The sequence below is a fragment of the Sorex fumeus genome, unplaced genomic scaffold (genome assembly GCF_029834395.1).
Source record: "Sorex fumeus unplaced genomic scaffold, SorFum_2.1 ptg000125l, whole genome shotgun sequence".
NCBI lineage: Eukaryota > Metazoa > Chordata > Mammalia > Eulipotyphla > Soricidae > Sorex > Sorex fumeus.
The window spans coordinates 3,841,082-3,865,150 of NW_026606182.1; the positions used below are offsets into that span (position 1 = coordinate 3,841,082).

At 51.8% G+C, this 24,069-nt stretch overlaps 1 protein-coding gene across 5 annotated transcripts in view; it reads left to right on the forward strand.

Annotated features, from left to right (window-relative positions):
- The window catches only part of TNRC6B (trinucleotide repeat containing adaptor 6B), a 237,727-nt gene that overhangs the window by 38,900 nt on the left and 174,758 nt on the right, over nt 1–24,069 (forward strand). For all 5 annotated transcript variants that reach the window (XM_056137430.1, XM_056137432.1, XM_056137435.1 and 2 more), the window contains exon 2: nt 23,426–23,503. The gene's annotated coding sequence lies outside the window, so the exon portion shown is untranslated. The remainder of the gene's footprint in view (nt 1–23,425; nt 23,504–24,069) is intronic.

The following is a 24,069-nucleotide window of genomic DNA, read 5'->3' on the forward strand; positions in this document are numbered from 1 at the left end:
CACCGCCAGGAGTAATTCCTGAGTGCATGAACCAGGAGTAACTCCTGTGCATCGCTGGGTGTGACTCAAAAATTTAAAAAAAATAAATAAAAAGAAAAAGGACACTGAAATGGAAGAGGTAAGTTTAGAAGAAATAAAGATGGATGAGAAATAGGACTGGAGATGTTGTCCTGTGAGCTGAATGACCCCTGGCACCGCAGGGGGCGGCCCCTAAGCACAGAGGGAGTAGTCCCCGAGCACTGCTGGCTGAGGGAAGGAGGGAGAGAGGGAGGAAGGAAACAACCTTCGAGAAGAGAGGAATGAGAAGGGCACTAGTAGAAATTGACAGTGAAGATCGAAAGCCCTTTTAGGACCTTGCATTCATGGTGAAAATAATCCGCTTAGATCCTTTCCTATCAGTGCTCTTGGCATGGAGGATGCAGTTTCTCAGGAAATGAGATACAGGAGGGAAGGTGCTTGCCAAGCCTGCAGCCAACCTCGGGTTCCGAGCACCACTAGGGGGCACTCCCGAGCACTCACGGGCACCCATACCTCACTCCCCCTCTTCCCCACCACGAAATGGGAAGATGGGAGTCTAATTATTTGAATAATACGTGAAAATTGGAAGATTTTTTTTCCCACTCCCAGCTCTCTTCAGGGCTAGCGGGACCCCAACAGACGGCGCAGGGAGCGAGCTGTGTGGTGAGATTAAGCCGTGGCCGGCCCGCCACGCTCCCGCCCAGCCCTGGGCCTCACGGGGGCCTTCTGAAGAAAGAGACCTTGCGAGACAGTTAAGGAATCTTGCAGAGGGTTGATTGTGATTATCAACCAGGATGTTTTAGTTTAATAATGAAAAACTGAGGAGACGGATGGGAAGACTCGGAGGACTGAAGAATTTCTGTCCGTTGCGAATTTAAGTTGTTTTTACGGGTCTCCTTGGTCTGGAAGGATTGGGCAACGGGTAGTTTGGAAAGATGCAAGATGGACCAAGTTTGGCGAGTCTGAGGCCAAGTGAAGGGAGAAAGTGCCCGGAAGTCGAGCGGTTGAAGATTTGAGAGGTTCAGGGGCTGGAGAAAGAGGACACCAGGTGGTGGGTCCGATCCCCCACGCCCTGTAGGGTTCCCCCAAGCCCTGCTGCACTGTTGGGTGCAGTCCCCAAACAAAACAAAACGGAAAGAACCGAGAGGCCCAGCCGTTGGCTCCGTTACCCGTTTGGGTGTTGGAGTTGGGTTGAGCGTGGTGACTAATTGTGCTAGAGAGTTTAGCACCAAGCCAGTGTGCTGAAATAACAAATAGTGAGAAGTGTTTTGCGAAGAATTAAAATTAGGCTCAGAAACCATAATGCACAAAAGGAGAGAGAGAGAGGGAGAAGAAAAATGCCTGCTATAGGCAGGCGGGGGGGGGGGGCATGTTGGGGGATGGTGGGGGGACATGGGTGATGGGAAATTTACACTGGTGGAGGGATGGATGTTGGATCTTTGTATGACTGAAGCCCAGTCACGAACAGCTTTGTAATGCTCTATCTCACGGTGGTGCAGTGACAATTTTTTTAAAATCAAATTAGGCTCTGGGATAGAAGGGGGGTAGCCGAGGGGCTGGAGATACAGTTAAGCAGGCGGGGTTCTTGCCTTGCACGCTTGCCTTGAGTTCAGGGGGCAAAGAAAAGTTTGGGGGGAGTGACTCCTTCAAACTGTGTGGCCTGCCCCCGGCCCCTGGCATCTGAAATGGTTTTATATAGTCTTGGTTTTTGAGACAGCAAGATGTCTGGGGTTCTCTTTAACATTTTCTGTCCCAGTCCTGAGTCATGATTTCTTCAGAGTGACTCAACTTTTCCAGTCTGAAACCTACAGACCAAACCTCAGGTGTTTGGTCTCGTGTAGCAGATTTTAAAGTAAATATTGATGAAAGTCGGTGTCAGGAGTGGGGCGGGCACTTGCCTCGCGTGCGGCCAACTCAGGTTTTATCCCTGGCACCTCATACTGTCCTCAAGCCCGCCAGGAGTAAGCCCTGAGCAGCGCTGGCTGGGGCCCAGAAACAAACAAGAACATCTGAGTAAGTTACAGGAGATCCTTTTATGGACTGGGAATGTGGCTTGTGTGCTTTGTGGATGTGAGGTCCTGGTTTGGTCCCCTAGTTCTCCATCCCCCCCCAACACACACACACACACACACACACACACACACACACACACACACTCCCAGCACTACCAGAAGTGGGGCCCTGGCACTTCACCGGACCCCCCACCCTGTTCCCCGTCTATTTGCTGCGTGTATTGACTGCCCCTCTGTGATGGGGGCACGTCCACGCTGACTGAGGTGGATGGACCTGCCCACTGGGGGGCTCTGCTCACCCAGCTTCCACACTTGCTCCCTGAGGCCACCTGGAGTCCCCATGCTCACCAGGGCGCGCTCTCGCGTTCCCGTGTGCTTCCTGGGGACTGCGCTCCAGACCACAGAGTTTGAACCTTGGTGGAGTGAAGGGAGGGTTGACCCACACGCACAGTGCTCAGGGGATGCTCCCACTCAGGGCTCAGGGGTCACTCCCAACAGCGGTCAGGGGACCCTGAGGTGCTGGAGCTAGAACATGGGCTCCAGCCCTTCGAAATGAAAGCTTTATAGGGAAAAAAGGAAAATGAGGTTTTAATTCCCCCTTCAGATGAAGTGTCTTCTGTCTGCCACACAGGATTCACTGCGTCCAGTTGAGGTAAACGTGGAGGGACCTGAGAGATAATACAGTGGGTAGGGCATTTGCCTTGCATGCTGCTGGAGCGATAGCACAGCGGTAGGGCGTTCGCCTTACAAGCGGCCAACATGGCCGACCCGAGTTCGATTCCTCCGCCCCTCTCAGAGAGCCCGGCAAGCTACCGAGAGTATTCGATATGCCAGACACAGTAACAACAAAGTCTCCAATGGAGACGTTACTGGGCCCGCTCGAGCAAATCGACGATCAACGGGAGGGCTGCTGACCCAGTTTCGATCCCCAGCATCCCAAATAGTCCCCTGAGCACTGATTGCCAGGAGTAATTTTTGAGTGCAGAGCCAGGAGTAAGCCCTGAGCATTGCCAGGTGTGGTATACCTTCTTCCCTGACCCCCCCCCCCCAAAGATAAATGAGCATTTCTGGTGATGCAAATGTCAGGTAGTGTTCAAAGATAGTTATGGGGGGCGTGGTGGAGAGATAGTACAGCAGGCAAGACGCCTGCCTCGCTCATGTCTCCCAGGTCTGACATCTTACGTCCCACCCAGCACCCATATAGGCTCCGCCAGGAATGATCCCTGAGCACAGAGCTGGGAGTAAGTTCTGGGCATCACCTGAGTACCATTGGGTATGCGCCCCCCCCCCCCCACCAGCCAAACAAAAAAAGTTTTTTAAAGGATGGCATTTCATTTCTGTTTAAAGTCCCTGCATCTGAGTTCCCCACCCCCGGAGGTTTCTCACCCTTACCAATGCCTTCTTGGCCTTTTTTTTGTTGTTGTTCACACCCATTGGCTCTGTGCTCAGGGGAGTGTGTGGGCTACTGGGGGTTTAAACCAGGGCTGTGGCCGACCTTGATACCGCTTCCTCCCCCTCCCCCTCTTCCTGTCCCTCCCCCCTCCCTTCCTGGCATTTTGAGAGGGAAGACACTTCATTTGAAAAACGTTGGGTCTGTCATCATACCCTCTGTCTGTGTGTATCACGAGCAAGAAATGTTTCTGTGACGGGCATGAGGAAACCCTGTTTCTGGAAAGTTTGATCCCTGAAATTTACTTACTGTGAGAGGATGAGAACGCTATTCAGGTCTCCCAAAGAAGAATAGAAAGAGCTATGCTTGGAATATCACGTTACACTCAAATGAGAGAACGAATCCGGAGTTCCGACATCCATCGACGATCAAGAATCAGGGACGCTGTCTTGTTTGCCAAGGTGTCGAAAATCAGATGGGCTGGTCACGTAATGAGATTTAAAGACGACCGCTGGACTAGAGCCGTTACCGACTGGATTCCACGGGATGTCAAAAGGCCGCGTGGCCGCCCACCTACCAGATGGTCAGACTTCTTCGTCAAGATCATGAACGATCGGTTTGAGGCCCTTCATGTTCCCGGAGCGAACAGATGCCATTGGGCTACACTAGCACGCGACAGGGACAAATGGAGATGTTACTGGCGCCCGCTCGAGCAAATCGCCGACTAATGGGAAGTTAAGTGATTAAGTGATAAGAGAGGGAGTTATACAACTAGCGTGGTTATATATTCAAATTATAAACCAACTTGGAGGAGAATGGAATATTGCCCCCTTAGGGGAAGACTTTAAAGTTGGGCATTTTAAATACTTCTCCCCAATTTGCCATTCCGGGGCTCCAACCCAGGTCCCCCACAAGCGGACACGCACTCTGCCACGAGCCACATCAACAGCCCCATCTTTTCAGTACTGACAACCTGATCTTCCCCACCTTCCTAGTATTTGAGATTCAGTTTTATATCTGACACACTAAGCGTTTTTACACATTCATTTATTCATTGAGTACTTAATGAGCATCTATTTATATCAGGCAAGGGCTCGGAAGTGGAGATAAAGAAATAAACAGAACCCGAGTTGACCTCCACCAGGGAAATGTTTATCTGTGAGAGAAAGACAGATCAAGGAGTCGCGTGAATACGTGTTTCACTGGTGGCAACCTGAATTCTGGAATGTGGGAAGAGCTCAGAGGTGGAGTCTGTGCTTTGCAAGCGTGAGGCTGTGTTCAATTCCTGGCTCCACAAAAAGGCAAAGATCTGAGTTGGGAGGCTCACAGCGGATCAAGAGAGAGAAACGCTTGTTAGAGCCACTGGCAGAAAAAGGCCCCAAGCAAGAGTGGCCAGAGAAGAACGGCAGACGCCACCAAGGCTCGGGGCTGACTTGGAAGCGAGTAAGCAGAGTGCAGTGCTGAGAGAACGGGAACCGGCTTCCCGGAGTGAAGGCGCCATCACAGCACGTTGAAAACCGTTTGGATGATGATGGAGGGGACTGTAGAGTGTTTTTGAGTCTTTAGTCGTCATGTCAGACTGAAGGGCTCAGCTGTGGAGCCAGTTTGGGTTCGACGGTCACTTAAGTCGTTTCACTTCCCGGGTTGGGCTTCTCCTCCGTGGAATGGGATTGCAGTAGTACCTTTTTTTCATGGGATATTTTAATAACTAGATAACTTTTTTGGGGGGGTGGGGGGGCTTTTTGGTTCATACCTGGTGATGCTCGGGAGTTACTCCTAACTCTGCACTCAGGAATTACTCCTGGCTTTGCTCGGGGGACCAAGAGGGATGCTGGAGATCGAACCTGGGTCGGCCTCGTGCAGAGCAAACACCCTCCCTTGCTGTACTATCTCTCCAGCCCCAATAACGTCTGTGTGGGGGGTGTGTGGGGGAGGGGGGCCGTGTATACTGGGTGATGCTCAGGGTTTACTCCTGGCTCTACACTTAGGAATTACTCCTGGTGATCTTGGGGAGCCATTCCTTGAGGTGCTGGGGATTGAACTCGGGTTGGCTACATGCAAGGCAAATGCCCCACCCACGGTACTAGTGCTCCAGCCCCTAACTAGATAATTCATTACATATATCGTGGTATGACCGGCTCATAATATGCATGCAGTAACTATCAGAGGAGTGGGGAGAGAGCTGGGGGGAGGGGGCTGGAATTCTTGCCTTAGATGCTGCAGCCCCGGGTTCAGTCCCTGGTGCGATAAGTACCCCAAGTGCCACAGGGCCAATGGTGACCCCCCCCCCCGTATACTAGGTATTACTATCATTATATTTTATTTATTTATTTTCTGCCAGGGGTTGAAAACAGGGCTTCACACATGCACGGAAAATGCTCTGCCACTAAGCCACATCCCTGGCCTACTGTTGCCATGTTTTATTGGGCTTAAGAATCACTGATTATAACACATCATTGTTTTATGCTCCGTTAAGAAAGAATGCTTGCCAGGGAATTGTGATGTGTAAGATGGCTTTGATTGCAAAAGAATTTTAATCTCTTGTCATCTTACACCAGTGAAGATGGCATGTGTCAGAAATACTGGGAGCAGTCTCTTTTGGCGGGGGGTGGTGAGAAGGAGCCCTCGTCCACTGCTAGGGGGAGGGCTGTCCTTTCCAGCCCCTCTGGAAAACGGCACTGAGAGCACTCAGTAAGCTCAGAATTGAGCCTCCACATGGCCCAGCAATTCCGCTTTGGGGTATCTATTGTCAGCACAGAAAAACCTTCATTAAAAAAAGACAAAACACAACGTAGGCACTGTGACCATTATTCATCGAAGCACTTGGTGCAACAGCTAAGATTTCGACTCAGCCTAATATCAGTAATAATCCTTGTGGAGTCCATGTCCAATTCAGTCAGCCTAATCAATGATTGAATAAGTAGCAATACTCCTACATTAAGATAAAAAATAATCCAACGACAGATGAGTGGATCGTGAAGGTGCCATAGATGTACACAGTGGAATACTACACAGGTGTTATGAATGATGAAGGCAGGCAGTTCACAGCAGTGTGGATGGAGGTGGAAGACGTTGTGTTAAATGACAGAAGCCAAAAGAAGGATAAACACAGGATGATACTTTTATATGTGGTATTGAGAGTAACCAGATGAGGGAACGCAGTAATTCAGCAACCCTGAAATCAAGAGACCCAAACGTTACCAACCAAACTTCGAGAGGGGCCTGTCAAGAGGGCGGCCAGGGGCGTGGGTGGGGCAGATGTGGGAACAGATATGGGAGGGAACCTGAAACTTTGATGGAGAGAAGTTGATACTGATGGTGTGACCAGTACTGCGATATTGTATGTCTAAAACTCAACTATGAATAACTTTCTAAATCACAGGGCTTTAATAAGAAAACATGGGGAAAAAATTTAGATCTCTTAATTTCAGAGAATTTAACATGTAAAGAAAAAAAAATAACACAAGATGAATATTTTGATAGCAAATACACATCCAGTCCAGGTGACAGTTTCTAAGACATTATGAAGAAAACACCAAAAGGAGCCAGAGTGATAGTACAGTGGGGAGGGCATTTGCCTTGCTGGTGGCCGACCTGGGTTCGATCCTTGGCATCCCATATGGTCCCTCGAGCACCGCCAGGAGTAATTCCTGAGTGCATGAGCCAGGATTAACCCCTGAGCATCGCTGGGTGTGTCCCCAAAATAAAAAAAAAGAAAACTCCCCCCAAACACATTTTAGGGGGACTGGAGTGGTAGCACAACGGGTAGGGCATTTGCCTTGCATGCGCCTGACCCTGGTTCGATTCCCAGCATCCCATATGGTTCCCTGAGCACCACCAGGAGTAATTCCTGAGTGCATGAGCCAGAAATAACCCCTGTGCATCTCTGAAGGAATCTGCAATCTTTTTGCTTTACTGGATTCCTCTCACTGGAGATTTTTATACATAGAAGATTGGAGGTTAAGGCCATTTTACTTCCATTCTGTCTATGTTTGGCAGGTAGGGGCCACATCTCTTATTTTTCAGGGGCTCCTTCCGCCCTCATGCTGTGGGGTCACTCTGCCCAATGCCTGGAGAACTGTGTCACGATGTGGGGATTGAACTGTGTCACTTGCGAGCCTGTATGCATGCCTGCGCCCAGCCTGTTCAGCCGTCATCTCCCCCTCTCATTCCTTTGGAAATGAGCGTGAACAATCAAACAACCCTTGAGAGAAATCAGAGTTTTCCAGGGGCAGAGGCAGGCGCTGTGGAAAGACAGGTTTTGCCTATGGAGCATTCCAAATCAAGTAGAAATTCAATAATAAGAGAGCTGGATGCATGGTAATAATGTACTCATAAAACTGATCATTACAGCCAGAGTAGTTGCATCCTTCACTGGTGATTTTGGAAATGTTTGGAATTTTCTTTTCTGGTCTGGATTTTGGTGGTTGCTTTCATGTAGTTGCGAGATTATATGTGTCCTTGGAGTCCTTCTGTTTTGGTGGGTCTCACTGCTGAAGGTACTGCAATATTCTCGTGCATTGGAAGCATCAGACCCTCCAGACATCTCATCGTTTCTGAGCGGCTAAGGAGGGTCCCGTCAGTTAATGCAGTGCACTGTAGAAATCTTTGCAGTCGCATTTTCACAGAGGAAAAGAGTACGCTCATTTAGTTATTAGGGGAAAATGGCTTTTTTGTTATTACAGTAACAGTGTGACTCTTCCTCTGGCTGTTATGGGCTATTATCAATTAGAAATAAATTAGACTACACGAAATGGAAAAACTCAACTTTGTTTTTACCAAATCAAGACTGAATTTTTTTTTTTCCTTACACAACAGAAATGGAGTAACCCCTTGTTGCTGTCTCTGCGGTGCTAGTGTCTGCGATCCTTCTGTCTGTCCTTAGAGGTCTCGCTCTTCGTGGTGGTGGCAGGATTGGTTCTTGCCGCCCGCCAACACCACCCACTCCCGTGGAAAGAAGGGAATGTACAGCGGGCTTCATCTCATAGTGTGTTTCATTGGCCAGAGCGGGGGCCGGGCCACCTTCAGTCACGAGAACAGTGGGTACTATGTTAAGTGGAGTCAGACGGAGAAAGACAAATAGCACTTTTATGTCACTCCTATGCAGAAGAGAAGGGAGCAAAACAAACCAACAAGCAGAACACAACAAAAAATAGGGGCCGGAGTGAGAGCACAGCGGGAAGGGCATTTGCCTCGCATGCGGGCGACCCGGGTTCGATCCCCAGCATCCCACAGGGTCCCCCGAGCATCGCCAGGAGTGATTCCTGAGTGCAGAGCCAAGAGTGACTCCCGAGCATCGCTGGGTGTGAGCCAAGAAGCCAAAAGTGAATAAATCAAGAAATCTCTTCGACTGTAAGAACAAAACGGTGGTTATCAGAAGGGGAATAAGGGGTGGGGGATAAATCCGTTTGGAGGGGTCAGGTGTGTGTGGAAATCAGACCTTCAGTAGTGAACATGTATGTATGTAGATGTCAGATTATAATATCATACACCTGAAATCAATTATGTTAGAAACCAGTATCATTTTGGTTAGAAAAAGAATGGTTGGTGGGGCTGGAGTGATAGCACAGTGGGTAGGGGGTTTGCCTTGCATGCGCCCAACCTCGGTTATATTCCCAGCATCCCATATGGTCCCCCGAGTACTGCCAGGAGTAATTCTGGAGCGCAGAGCCAGGAGGAACCCCTGTGCATCACCAGGTGTGACCCAAAAAGCAAAAAAAAAATCATATGAGGGGTTCAGGCAATGGACCTGGGTCAGTTATGTGCAAGGCTTAGCCAAGTACTCTCTCTCACTCCCCCGTTTTGTTTTTTAAGTGTCAGATTTACATAGACCTTAATTTTTGTGTATCAAATATAAAATACGGATATGGCTTTCTACTCTGAACTCTTGCAATGTCCTACCAGTTCTTTCAGAGTCATTTCTTAAATAAATAGTTTCTTTTCTTCACTGATTTGCAGAATCCCGTTAATGATGATTTACCATATCCCTTCTGTGTGTTTTTTCTCCTCGGCTGTCTCGAAGCCCAGCTGTGGACTCAGTAAGATTAGTATTTTAGAGAAGGTCGGGGGGAGGGGAAATGGAATTAAGTTTAGTTAGAGGGCTGTGGATCAGAAATGAGTAACACGTGGAAGAGGTTTGGAGCAAAGTCCCTCTGGATAGGTGGGGCTGGAGAGGGGAGGAACATTATGGTTGAGATTCCTAGCAGATCCCCAGATTCTGTCCTCATTTTTGCTCATTCCTTCCTCTTCTCAGTAAACCACTAATTCCGAAACTTTAGACTGCAGCAGAAGCCCCCAGGCGCTGGCTAAACACAGTTTCCTGAGAAACTGCACTCCTGTGGATGTCGGGGCAGGCCGCAGTGAGAAGGGCTCCTGGGACACTAAGCTTCCCGGGCTGGCCTCGGTGTATGTGGGGCTGTGAAAAATCTGGGTCTGGTGAAAGATTTCCGAATGGGCTGCAGCCCAAAACTAACTCAGAATCGAGCGCCTGGGGACCCCGACGGGTGTGGCAGCGCTTGCCGGGATGAAGGCTTTACTAGTGGGGAAGAAGCAGCTTCCTGTGAGATCGGAGTGGTAGTACAGTGGAGAGGGCATTTGCCTTGCATGCAGCCGACCTGAGTTCAATCCCTGGCATCCCATACGGCCCCCCCGAGCACTGCCAGGAGTAAGCCCTGAGCATTGCTGGGTGTGGCCCCCACCCCAAATGAAAAGCAACGCCCCCCTGAAAAAGCAGCTCCTGGTTAGAGAAATGACGCCGGCACTTCACCTTCAGGACAGGTTTGGGGTTAGTTTTGGCTTTGAGTTAGTTTTTGGTCACCGAGGCCACATGCTTTCCCCAATTAGGCAACCCCAGGTTGGGTGACGAAGCAGTTTAAGAAGCTGCATATAGGGGCTGGAGCGATAGCACAGCGGGTAGGGCGTTTGCCTTGCACGCAGCAGGCCCGGGTTCAATTCTCAGCATCCCTTATGGTCCCCCAAGCACCGCCAGGAGTGATTCCTGAGTGCAGAGCTAGGAGTGAGCCTTGAGCCTCGCTGGGTGTGACCCCAAAAAAAGCAACAACAACAACAACAAAAAAGCTGCACGTAGAGTTGGCACCTCGGACTTTGCTCTGTGGTCACGCCATTGACCTCGAGTTTGCCTTCAGTGCCAGTTTTCTTGTCCTTTAAACAGGCCAGGCCTGCCGGGGTGAGGGTGAGGAGAAGAGAGCGGGTGGGACCAGGAAGGTGCAGGAAGCAGGAGAGACATTTCCTCAGCATCCTCGCCGACTCTGTCTCCTGAAAACCCTCTTGCTTCTCACACGTGCCCTCCCGGAGCATCTCAGTGATAGGCATCTAAAGCGAGATTGATTGGTACAGGAAACAGCTGGCGGTGACGCCCGAGCCGTGCGGTTTCTCCTGTTCCGTCCAAGTGGAATCTCATTATGACAAATGGCTTTGCAAGTAGATTTCTGCGTTCCCAAAGACTTCCAGGCCTGAGCCGGTGACCTACTTTTAGCAATCGTCAATTTAACAATTCCAGTTCAGCAGACGAACTTGAACAGCATTTTAGGACGCGCAGAATTTAATCTGAAGTGCATTTGTGTAAAGAACCGTCCGTTTCAAAAAAGCCCTAGTTAGGAAGCCTTGTTCGTTGCATGTATTTTATGATCCTTTTATCTCCCGAAACGGCGCGCTGTCTGTATTTACCTTTTTCTTGCTCTAGCTGCTTGGCAAAACAAAGGGCAGGGACGTGGTGCCAGGCCTGAGCGCGTGCGATTACAGATGCAGATGAGACCCGCGTGGGCATTGTGCAGGTGGGATGAAATAAAGCAGACGACAGTGACGCCTGCTTATCAAGATCAGTGCTTATTGCTTCTGGGTTGGAAAACAAGTATCGAGATGGGCTTTGGGTTTTCAAGATGTGTAGTATGTGCCATTTCAGTGTTTTTTTTTTCTTTTTTAAAGCTGGCTTTTCTTGATATGCTTTATTCTTATGCGATCTGTCTTGTGGATGGGTGAGACTTGGGAGATGTGGGAATTATAGCTAGCTGGGTCTAAGAAGTGTCAAGTAATTGTGTTTTTTTAAAAAAATATGTTTATTGAGGTATAATTCCTATATTATAAAAATATCCTATTTAGGTGTGCAGTTAGGCACTTTTTAGTAAATTTACATAGCTTTGTAATGATCACAGCCCCTTTTAGCACTTCTTCCATCATCCCAGAGAGATCTTTCTTCATCCACATTCACTGTCAGTCCTTATTCCCATTCCTTGTTCTGGGATAATCTACTTCCTGTCTCTGGATGGGCCTTGGCTGAACTTTCATGGAAATGGTATCATGTAGTGTGTCCTCTCTCCGTGAGTCGCTTCTGTCACTGCACGTGATGCTGCTGCAGTTCATTCGTGTTGTAGAGATCACATTTTTTTTGCAGTCCTTTTTAAGGGGGTAGTTTTGGAGGTGTTGGGGCCCTTCCCAGCTGGCCGTCAGGCCGACTCTCACAGCTCAAGGTTTGGCGTTGCTCCTAGCAGTGCTCAGCGACTGTGTGGTGCCAGCAATGGAATCTGGGCCTCAGACATGCTGCAGTTCTTTCTCGGGGCGGGGGCGAGGAGGCCCACATGCAGCTGTGCCCGGCGCTTACTCCTGGCTCCGTACTCAGTGATCAGGCCTGGCGGCACTCGGGACCATATGTGATGCTGGGGATCAAACCCGAGTTGGCTGCTTGCAGGGCAAGCAGCCTCCTCACTGTATTGTCTCTCTGGTCCTCACTGTAAAATATTTTGGCTGTAAAATAAAAAAATCTTAGATGCCGTAGGATGACATCTTAAAATTAAGATGTCATCTTAAAATTGTATTAGTCCTATATTACCCCTTAAAGCCCTTTTTAGACCTGAGCCCAAACAATAATTCTGTAGCTTTCGGTTGACTTGGGGGCCACTTCCCAGGGCTCAGGGCCACCCTTGGCTCCTTTCCTTTGGTCTCCTCCAGTGCAGCTCGGGGAAGAATGTGCTGCTGGGGTTGACCCAGGGGCTTCTGAGTGTAAACTCCCGCTCTGACCCTTTGAGCTGGCTCCCTGGCTCCAGTTCTGTCCTATAAAGGCAGTGAAGCTCCGGGAGTCGAGTTTCCCGGTTTCTCAAACAATGCTGCCCGCTTCCGCTCCGTCTGTTGTGGTGTTGCTGTCTCTAGGAGTCACGCACTTGATGTGGTGCTCAGCAGCTTGCAGCCGTGCCGGGGTGCTGGCCGCGGGTTCCACACGAGCTGAGTCAGAGATCAAACACCCGTGGCGGCGGCAGGAGTCCCAGCAACCGTGCACCAGGGTCAGACCCCGTGATCTGGGAGTCGTTTGGGGATCTAGTTCATCACCCTCCAGCTGCAGGACAGGCGCTCCGTTGAGCCTCATGTCTGAACACCCCTTCCGCCCACTTTCCTGGGGTGGGGTATTTGGGGCCACGCCTGGTGAGGCTCAGGGGTTACTCCTGGCAGTGCACTCCGGAATTACTCCTGGCAGACCTTATGGGATTGTGGGGATCAAACACGGGTTTGGCATGTGCAAGGTAATGCTGGTCTGCCCCCCACCCCGATATTTTTTTTTCGGGGAGAGCCACACTTGGCAGTGCTCAAGGCTTACTTCCGGCTCTGTGCTTAGGGCTCACTCCTACTAGGGGTAACTACTCTTATCAGGGGCCCCCTATTAGTGCCAGGGATTGAACCAAATCGACTACATAAAGCCACGCGCCTTAGCACTTAGCAGGCCCGCAGTCTGAGGGACTTGCTGCCCAAGTCTCGCCAGGGCTGGGCTTCCTCTGCGACGCCTCAGGAGAGGCAGCACCATAAGCATCCATGCGGGAAGGACATGGGTGTGGGCCGTGTGGGGAGCGCCGTCACGCTGCAGACGGTCACCGGCCAGGCCAGGGCTGGGTGTTCGACGTTGAGGCTTGGAAGATTTCGCCTAGCACTGAATGGATTTCAGGGAAAATAAATGATGACACTGGTCCCCGGAAACCCAAGAGAAGAAAATCTGCCTGGAGGAGTTGAGGCCAGTGGGGGGCAGTTAGCAGAGAGTGTCAGAAATCATATTGGCTACTAGGCAGCTACTGGCAATACTAGGTGGGAACACGGATCGCCACTGGGCCAGCGATAGCTCGGTAGTATCAAGGACCTACAGCCAAGTCTTCGCTCTGGCCCGGCACATTCCAACCATTTTGCCCATTTTTCCTCCTTTCTTCTTCACGGCAAACCAGCGGGGCAGGTGTTGTTTGTCCTGTTGCAGACAAGGAAGCTAGGGAACTTTTCGTGGTCGCCCAGCTGGTCAGCTGGGGACAATGCCAGCGTGGCTGCCACGGCTGTCCCCTGTGAAGGTTGAGACTGTCGGCACTCGGCGCGGCGTTGTCATGATTGGGCGGTGACTTCATGGATTTCTGCGTGGGAACTGCTGCCAGGAAGGGCCGGGAAGCCCACGGCCTGGGCACGGAGACTGCGGGCGTGGCAGGTGGACAGCAGGAGCTGCCCAAATAGGACGGGACGGGAATGCCATCCTGGGACCTGATTTGTTTTCCACAGTGCCGGGCCTCGGAGCAAGCCCTGCATCTTCGCCGCTGTCTCCAGCCTCGTGAGCCAATTTTGTAAGAAGTTACACCAAAGACAGCCCCTTTTTCTTTGATTTTAGTTTTGTTTTGCTTCAATTATTTATTTTCATTGGGTGGGGGGGGGGCGCTTGGGGTCACACCTGGCAGGGCTGGGGGGCCATATCAGGTGCTGGGTATCGAACCCAGGAAGGCCACATGCAAGGCAGGCACCCTGCCCGTTGTGCTACTGCTCTGGCTCCATCGTGACTTTTTAATCAGGTCGTGAGGCCGGAGAGCTGGCCCAGGGGTTAAAGGTGCTGGCTTGCGCGTGGTTGACCCTGGTTTGGTCCCCAGCAGCCGTAGATGGCCCCCAACACTGTCGGGAATGATCCCTGGTGGACTCCCGAGCACAGAGGCGTAAGTAGCCCCTTAAGCCACACCTGGTGGGGTCCCCGAAATGATGAAATCACCAGCAGTCATGTGCTATGTAGTCTTTCATCATCTGTTCACTGTGTTTGTGACATTCCTTGTGTGTAACTGCTCCTTCCCATGCCCTGCATGTGCTCATCCGCTTGATGAAGATGTCAGAATGTATTTATCCAGTCTGTTGCTGAGAATACATGAGGCCTGTTGTGAAGAGTGCTGCACTGAGTATTTGCGCCCCTGTCTTTCGCTGAGTATGTGCAGGGATTCTGTGGGATATACCTGGGAGTGGGATCCTTGTGTCAGGAGGAATTCTGCCCAACCGTCTCCCTAAGTGAATTTACCCATTTATATTTAGAGAAGTAAGAGTACAAGAGTTTCCGTCATTCCCCATCCTCAGCAACGTTTCATGTTTTAAGACTTTTTCTGTTTTATCCATCTTCATATAGAAAGATGCGTAATTAATTCAGAGCAGTGTCCTTTTTGTATAGACACAGGAACAGATACATTGAGCTCTCTTGGGGACATCTCGCTGTAGATCTCAGACTACAGTGCTCAGGCTGTATTAATCTCTCCTAACCCTAGCAGGGTCCTACCCTAGTTGTTACTTTTTGAATCATGACAGAATTTGTCCATGACCATGCTCTTAACTTATAGTTAAGCATTATGGTGCTTTGGCCTGGCCCATTTCGATGCCAGGGTAGCTCACTGCTTGCCCTGGGTCCATCCAGTCCCTTGTTGGGGCCCTGCTTTTGGGTGCTAGGAAGTCGGGGCAACTGAGGCTTAAGTTGAGAGAACAGATGCCCCGTGGTGACTATCATTCAGAGTCAATTAACTCCCAAGTTACAAAAATACAGCATTAACTGGCTTCCTGTGTCTGTACAAAAAGGACATTGCTCTGAATTAATTACGCAAAGGACTTAAGGAGAAGAGAAAAGCAATATGTATAAGTTAACAGCACAAAGAGGTTACAAATAAACACAAAGGAATGGGAGCACTGTGATGGGAGTAATCCCATAAACCTAAGCTCCCTGTGGCAAGGCAGAAAGGACAAACCAATGTTATCCTACAATACACCATTATGACTTGCCTTCACATTTCTTTGAAGTAAGACACTTTTTCATTATGGGTTTTTTTTTTTTGTCATTTAAGTTATATTTTTTTTAGTTTTTTCAGGTTTTTGTTTTTCATTTCACTTGACTTTCCAAAATGATATGTTCTGCTCTTAAAAAGGACAATAATTAATATATTTACTAAAAATAGTGAAAAACTAGATATATGGTTGTTTCTAATTTTGAATATTTAAAAAATTTTAGATACCAGAAAGAAGTTTATTTCTTCTGAGTGTCTTTCAGCTACAGAGTACTCTTAGATAACTTGAAGTTTACATTAAATGAATGGTTGTATTTAGTGCCAGATCATTTTTGTTTGTTGTTTTGGGGTCACACCTGGTCGTGCTCCGGGCTTACTCCTGGCTCTAGGCTCAAGGATCACTTCCGGTGCAACTCAGGGACCATACGGGGTTTGGGTGATCAAAGCCAGGTTTGCAAGGCAAACACCCCGCCCACTGTACTAGCTATTCGGCTCAACCAGATTTTGGAACTTTTATTATGAGAAAATTTTATATTAGAAATACTCTCTGGGGCTTGAGCGATAGCACAACGGGTAGGGCGTTTGCCTTGCACGCGGCCGACCCGGGTTCGATTCCCAGCATCCCATAGGGTCCCCTGAGCACCGCCAGGAGTAATTCCTGAGTGCAGAGCCAGGAGGAACCCCTGTGCATTTCCTGGTGTGACCCAAAAAGCAAAAAAAAAAAAAGAAAGAAAGAAAAGAAATACTCTCTGGCATTGATTTAACGCTGGTGACAGCCGCCCCGACCCTCCCCATTTCTCCATACACTCGAACCTTCTCTGTAGGCCAGGGATGGGGCATGCAGGCGCGTCCCGAGCGACTCGGTGTGCGTCACAGACCGGCGGCCTCGCCCAGGACCGACGATGCCCCAGGAACTGTTTTTACAGTGCCCAAGAGGCACGGGGACGGAAGAGCGAACTCGCATGGTCATTGGCAAGAAAACACTGGCTGTGTGGCCGACGCTGCGTTTGCTCCAGATCAGGAAATGTCTGCAGAGCTGTGAGCAGCAGCGCGCAGACACGGCCCGGGAGGCCGCGGCCAGGCAGCTTCTCTCCAGCCACTTGCAGCCTCTCAGAGGAGCACACGGCGTAGGCGCCAGAGAGGAAAACCTGACGTGGCCTCCGGGGAGGGTTGCCAGGGGGAGGAGAGCCTCTCCCTCGACGTGCACCCGCACACATATGCACACACGCACATGCACACGCACATGCTTGCACACGCATGCACACACACCCACGCCCGCACACACATGAACACACATCCGCGCGCACATTCGCACAATGCAGGCATACCCACATGCACACGCACGAACATACATATATGCACACATACATGAACACACACATACACCCACATGCACGCACATGCATGAACACATACCCACCTGCACACACATGCACATATCTACACCCACGTGTACACACACAAACACACGCATACAGATACCCAGCTTGCTCGACCAGGCCCGGCTGTTGCTGTCCGAGAGATGGACAGTGGGGTGAGGCAGACTGGGGTTCAGCCCAGAGAGGGGTGGGGGCAGCAGGGAGGGCCGGAGGGAGCACATACCCCACTCCCACCCCATCCAAGACCCCTTCCAGCGGTCCTTGGAGTCACAACTATTTTCATAATCCCAAAATGACCTGTGCCCTCTTAACTGTTCTCTGGGGAAAGCAGGTGTTAGAATACAATGTATTTTCTTAAGAAGCTAAAGATGTCTACAGAAATGTTAAAGCACTAACAATTTTCTCCAAACGGGGGAGTATCACACCCAGCCGTGCCACACCCAGCTGTACTCCTGGCTCTGTTCTCAGGGATTCTTTACCCGGGTACTTGGGGAACTGTATGTTCTGGGCATCTCACTGGGGCCAGCTACGTGCAGGGCAAGTGCCTTTACCCTATACTGTCGCTCCAATCACGGATTATTTGGGGGGAGAGGGGCCACATCTCGCAGTGCTCAGAGCTCACTCCTGGCTCTGTGCAGGGATTCCTCCTGACAGGGCTCAGAAACCACATTCAGTGCCAGAGGTGGAACCCAGCTCCACCGAGTGCCCGGCAGGCATCCTCTAGGCCACACTAACCCGATGGTGCTGGTGACTGAGCCACACCTTGCAGTGCTCAGAGCTCACTTCTGGCTCTGTGCTCAGGGATCATTCCTGGCAGGGCTCAGGGGACCACCCGAGGAACTGGGGACTGTGCCCAGGTTGGCCGTGGTGAGGCAGGCCCCTTACTTACTGTAGATCTCTTTAGCAATGAACACCCATTCGTGGGAGGCCTTAATGATTTTCACTGACCGCGCGTGGAAGCCCATGGATGCACTGGAACCCTCATCTCTCCGAGAACCCACTGCCCCTCGCTTTCTCTCCTCAACACAGCTCTGGGCTCCATCTTTGTGGAACTGCTCAGCTTTGCTCCTGACTAATAGGTACCACATCTCTGGGGACAGGAGTAGTATCTTTTTTAAATTTTGTTTTGTTTTGGTGCCACCGTGGCGGTGCTCAGTGGCTGTGGCTGGCTCAGTGTTGGGGGTCATTTCTGGCAATGCTCAAGGGACTGTATGATGCTTGGGATTGAATCTAGGTCTCCCATGTGTGAGGCATTGCATGGCCCTTCAAGCTACCTCCCTGGCCCACGGATTGTGTTTGTTTTGTTTTTGCTTTTTGGGTCACACCCGGTGCTGCACAAGGGTTACTCCTGGCTTTGCTCTCAGGAGTTACTCCTGGTGGTGCTGGTGGAGCATACGGGATGCTGGGAATGGAACTTGGGTCGGCCACATGCGAGGGAAACACCCTACCCTCTGTACTATCACTCCAGCCCCCGGATTGTTTGTTCTGTGAGAGTTTTCCAAGCTCCTCATGATGTACAGTGCTGATATAGTGTGTCCAGTTGTTAATGGTTACTCATAATATTACTGTCTCCAATATCGATATTAAAATTGCCCTCATTACTGGTTTATGGAAGAACCAATTTGTGTTTAAAATTTCATGAACCGGAATAGGAATAGCTATTTGATCTTAAGAAATGACATCAAATTAATATATAATACGAATGAGTAATGAAGGCTTTTAACCATAAATTGTCAATGGGGTATTCTTTGAAAACTGGACATGTTAATCTACTTCATTGTGATGTGACCAACAATTGCATTAAAACCCAGCCATAGGCCCTCGCTATGAAAATCGTGAGCTTCGTGCCGAGTGCTTGGTCAGCGTTCGGTAACGTTGGTGGAGCGGAATCTGCAGTTTCAGTCACTGTCTCAGTAGCAGTTTTCCATCTGCTGTTCCCAGCCCACGGCCGTTATTCCCAGCCGGCTGCCCCTCCCGCCACGTGACTTGCTGTCTGTGTTTTAGATGTGCAGAAGTTAGTCTCTGTTCCTGAGATTCTGTTCGTTAAGAGAATTGGCAGATTCGGGAGGAGGCGGAGTGGGGTCAAGTGGGTGCCTAGCATATGTGAGACTCTGAGTCTGACCCCTGGTACCATAGGGTCACTGAGCATCTCCAAGTGTGGCCCTGGTGGCCCCCCAGCACCACGGGATCCAGCATTGTCTGTGAGTCCCATGTCACCAGTCCCTCGGGTCCACAGCACCACTGGGGAGGGCCCTATGCCCTTGCCAAAGAATGGGCAGGTCATCCTCCGCTAGGCTCAAGGGTCCTTGGTGAGTTGGCCTGAGTCAACTGTTAGTTATCTCTGCTCCAGACCCACTTAGGGACCCTTTGTGGCTTACAGGCTAGGGGAAGGGCACCCATTCCCTGCTGTCCGGATCACAGCCTGTGGTGTATGCGCTCTCTCTCTCTCTCTCTCTCTCTCTCTCTCTCTCTCTCTCACACACACACACACACACACCCTTACCTCTTTCCCTCTCCCTGCTCTTTCTCTAACATTTTTCTAAATAAAACTTTTTTATCCCCCCTCCCCCCGTACGTATAGATCCAAAAATGTGTTCGCATCGAGAGAGAGAGTGTGGGAATTAGGGCTCCTGCCTGGCCTGTGGCCTCCCCTGGTTAGGTCTCCGGGCCATATGTGCTCCCTGAGCATGGCTAGGAGAGACCCCCGAGCACAGTTTGGGTGTGGCCCCCAAACCAACCAAATCATCAAAAAGTCATAAAAGAGGTAATACAGAGGTGAAGGCACTCGCCTGGCGTGCAGCCACCCCTGTCAGAGGTTCAGCACCCCCGTGGTCCCCTGAGCGCAGAGCTAGGCATGCCCCTTCCCAAGACAAGCTCCCACCCACTGTACTATCTCCTAGGCCTCATCTTGCGCTTGCATGCTCTCTCTCTGTCTCTCGCTTTCTCTCCCTCTCTTTCACTCCCTCCCTCCCTCCCCCTCTTCTCTCCCCCCTCTTCCTCTTCCCCTCTCTCTCTCTCTCTCTCTCTCTCTCTCTCTCTCTCTCTCTCTCTCTCTCTCTCAGCTTCTCTTCTGCAGTTTCCCTGCATGTCCCACATGCGATCCTGTCAGTCGAGAGCCAGGGAGATCAGCCCCTGGTCCAGCCAGGAGACCAAGAACGGCAACCGGGGGCACCTGGCCCGGGAACTAGGTCTGCAGAAACCATAAGCCAAAGACAGGGAAGGGGCTGCCGGCGACAGAGCTCAGGCCGGGCCGCTTTCTGCTGCACACATGCTGAAGAGAAGAGAATGCCAAACAGTTGAACAATGTTCGTTGTATTTAACAACGGGATCGATTGGAAACAAATCAAATTCCGATGCTCGATTAGTGAATGGGGCCCCGTCTGGCTCCATGCTGAGGGGATTTGGCCTCTCGTGACTGCGGTCTCCTGCGGGCAGTGCCGTGGCCTCTTGTCTTTCAGGTAGGCCTGATCAAGGGCCCATTCTTAGGGACACGAGGTCTGGGACCTGTTGACAAAAGTTTCAGACTAACTGGGGTAGAAGTGCTGTACAGGCTTTAGATGTTGATGTCAATTAGAGGGGCCCCTTCTCGTCCTGGGTGCCCCGATTCTAGGGCTGGGCACGTGGTACCTTCCTGTCTGCCACGCGTGTCCTGGCGTCCGTGCCTGCCCCGCAGGCGAGCGTCCCAGCCCTCTTCCCTGTGTCTTCTGCTCCCCGCGTCTGCTGCCTCCCTGCAGGGGCCTCTTCCGGATGCCGGGCTTGAAGTTGGGCCAGTCGCCAAGGGCAGTCAGGGTTTTCCGTTTTATTTATGACTCAGACGTTCAGAGCATAGCCTCGGCGTCTGCATCCCAAGAGTTACGCCGAGAGCAAACCTGTAACAGGGGCGATTCCTGGGGCGGCCAGGGTGGGGCAAGGGGCCAGAGAGAAAGGACCGTGGACAGGACATTTGCCTTACACGTGGCCAAACTGAGTTCGATTCCTGGCACCTCATATGTTCCCTCAAGCACAGCTAGGAGTGATCCCTGAGCACAGGGCCAGATGTACACCCTGCGCACTGCTAGGTGTGACCCCAAAACAACAATAACAAATCAGAATGTGCATGAGGGGACAACAGTAGAGGGCCTCGTCATATAACTTCTTTTCTTGTGTGTGTGGGGGGCGGGGCCTGGCCCATGCCTGGCAGTGCTCAGGGCTTGTTCCTGGCTCTGTGCTCAGGGATCACTCCTGGTAGGGCTCAGCGGGCACCATGGGGTTCTGGGGATTAAATATGGGTTAGCCACATGCTGGACCAGCACCCCAGCCGCCATATTATTACTCCAGCCCCCGGCCCCTTCCATTATTTAGATGAGAGAAGTGAATTTAAAAGTATCATGTTGAGGGGCTGGAGTGATAGCACATCGGGTAGGGCGTTTGCCTTGCACGCGGCCAACCCAGGTTCGATTCCCAGCATCCCATATGGTCCCCCGAGCACCGCCACGAGTAACTCCTGAGTGCAGAGCCAGGAGGAACCCCAGAGCATCGCCAGGTTTGACCCCAAAAGCAGCAAATAAATAAATAAAAGAATCATGTTGAATGATCACATTTGAAAATTACAATCGAAATCGTAGTTTTGATGGCCCGCCATCCGGAAGGTACATGGAGTACTTACGGCTTCCTGAGTGAGCGTTTCTCTCCCCTTGCCAAACTTCCTCACAGAGACTGAGTTGGCTCCGTGTAGGTAGTGCTTGGCTGTGAGGAAGCTCCTGGTCTCTGCCGCAGGTTATATCCGGGCCTGGGGGATGGTTTCACCTTCTGTCTTCCTGTCCCTGTGGCTGTTGTTTGGATGTGGGGAAGCTGCGGGGGTCCACACCACAGGTAGGGGTCATGTGTCAGGCTGACAGCGGAGATGCAGGCTCGCGTTGGCTGTGAGCTAAGGGAACGGAACCTAGGGCCTCATGCATACAGGGCGGGTCTGAATCCCTGTGCCAGGCCCCAGCTGAGTCTTGTCTGAGATCTACTGTGCCTTCCCCTTTGTGCGAATGTGAAGATCAGCCGTGGCCCGTGGCAGGCTAGGTCGTAGCTTCGCAGCGCAGTTCTGAGCGTTTCCGAACGGGCATTTCTGTCAGAACAGCTGGTTTGGATCAGGCTTTTATCTTTTGAGTCAGACTGTTTAGGGACTGCGCCTGACTCAGTGCTTGGGAACTTGCTTCTGGAGTTGTCGGGGGTCAGTGGGTTGCCAGGAGTGGGATGCTGGACTTCTGGGGGCTCCGGGGACCACGCAGGGTGCCGGGAGATCGAACCCAGGTGGGCTGCATGCAAGACGAGGGCCCCACCCGCGGAGCTGTCTCTCCAAGCGCTTCCTTTTCTTTGGCAAGTCTCTGGGACCCGCTGCCGAGCAGGCGAAGGATGCATCTGGCCACGGTGACCTCTCAGCAGGTCCAGACAGGGTCTGGAGTCACGGGCTACTTGGTGGAGTCAGTGCCGCCTCAGCCTGCCCGGAAGTGTGCAGAAATCCTATTTAACCTGGGCAGGAGCTGATCAGGATGGAGAATGATTCACATAGCTCTCCGGATCGTTCATGGTTGGCAGAATACTGACAGAATTCAGTCTTTCCCTGACGAGCCCACTCGGCTTCCAAGTTCTGTGAGAATTCTCCCGGTTTGGGACCTGCCGCTGGCGTCTCAGCCTGTGCCCCAGCCCCCACCAGGCCACGTGGCGACTGGTCCGTGTCAGGACTCCAGTCAGCTTCCAGAAAATAGGTCAGTAGACAAGAACGTCCCCGAAGGCCCCGAGTTTCATACACACTGGCGTGCACACACGGCGTGGAGAGAGGAGAAGGAGGCCCGGATCGGGGGGGACGAGGACCGCTCAGGGCAGGTTTCATCTAACATGCTTGATTAGACATCCAGGGGTCAGGCGGGGAAGTGGCAAGGTCAGCTCGGGTCTAGGTCCTCTTCCATGTCGGCGTTTTTGAGCAAATGAGGTAAAATAGATCACAGAGGCTGCAGGGTGGTTTTGATGTCTCTCTGGGAGGTTTTTCACGCTGAGGATGTGGCGGGTGGTAAAGCAGCCGCCTCCCATGTGTGGGGCTCTGGGTTCGCGCCCCGATGCCCGTTGCGGGAGGGGAGTGCTGCTCAGGTTATTGATGACCACGTGCCTGTCCTGAGCCCGGCCTTGAGTTGTTGGATGTGTGTCTTTCACCTGAATTCCAAAGAGCCCTTTGAGAAGACGCTGTTTGGGGTTTGGTTTTGGGGTGGGGGTGGGCAGACTCCTTGGGGGTGTGCGGGGGGGCCGTGGGTCTGACATTGCTGCTGGGGCCCCCCGAGTCGCAGCTGCTGGTGTTGGGGGAGAGGGAGAGATGAGGTGCCAGGGCCCAGACTCAGGCCTCCTGCACTCCAGCCCTGCAATCATCCCCTTTGTCCCCGCTAAAGAGACTGTTTCTGACCCTGATGTTGCACGAGGAAGCCGAGACTCGAGCGGTCGGGCTGCTGGCCGCCCCCAGCCATTAGCTGGAAGGTGGATGGACGGGAGACGCGGCTTCCGGGGCGCCTTGCCGTGGAGGCGCCGCTCACTGTCACTTCTCTCTCTTTTCAGGCTCTCGGGTTTTTTTGCACTGAATGTAGCCTAGACTCCTCCTCAAGGGCTTGTGTTGCCCCCAGCGTACTGTCGAAGGTAAGCCGGGGAAGTCGCGCCCCCTGGACCGGAGGCGGCCCGGGAGCCTCTGGCAAAAATAAAAAAAAGGGGGGGGGGACAGGGGACCGTGACCCCGCTTTGCGCTCTGCCAGCCCACTTGTGTCCTTGCTTCAGCAGCTCCTCACAAGGCCCGAAGCAAGAGCCAAGAGCGAGGCCTGGGCTGGATCCCAGTGCTGCACGGTCCCCGAGCACTGTCCAAGAGGCAGACGTAATGACAGAACAAAAGCTCGCCTCGTTGGGCCGCAGCTGCAGCCCAGCGGAGGAGCTCTCGGCCTCGGGCTGAGGCCCTGAGCCCCAGCTGGGAAATTCGCACCAGGAAGCGGGGCTCTCTCCTTGCCCCACACCCCGACCGAGGGAGGGACCCTGGTGGTGCTGGGGACCATGTGTGGTGGGTGTCGGGGACCCAACTGGAATTGGCTGCATGCGAGGCAGGCGCTGTAATCTTCGTGCATGCTCTCTCTCACGTGCTCTCTCTCTCGCTCTCTCGCTCTCTCTCACGCTCTTGCTCTCTTGTTCTCATGCTCTCTCTCTCTCTCTCTCTCTCT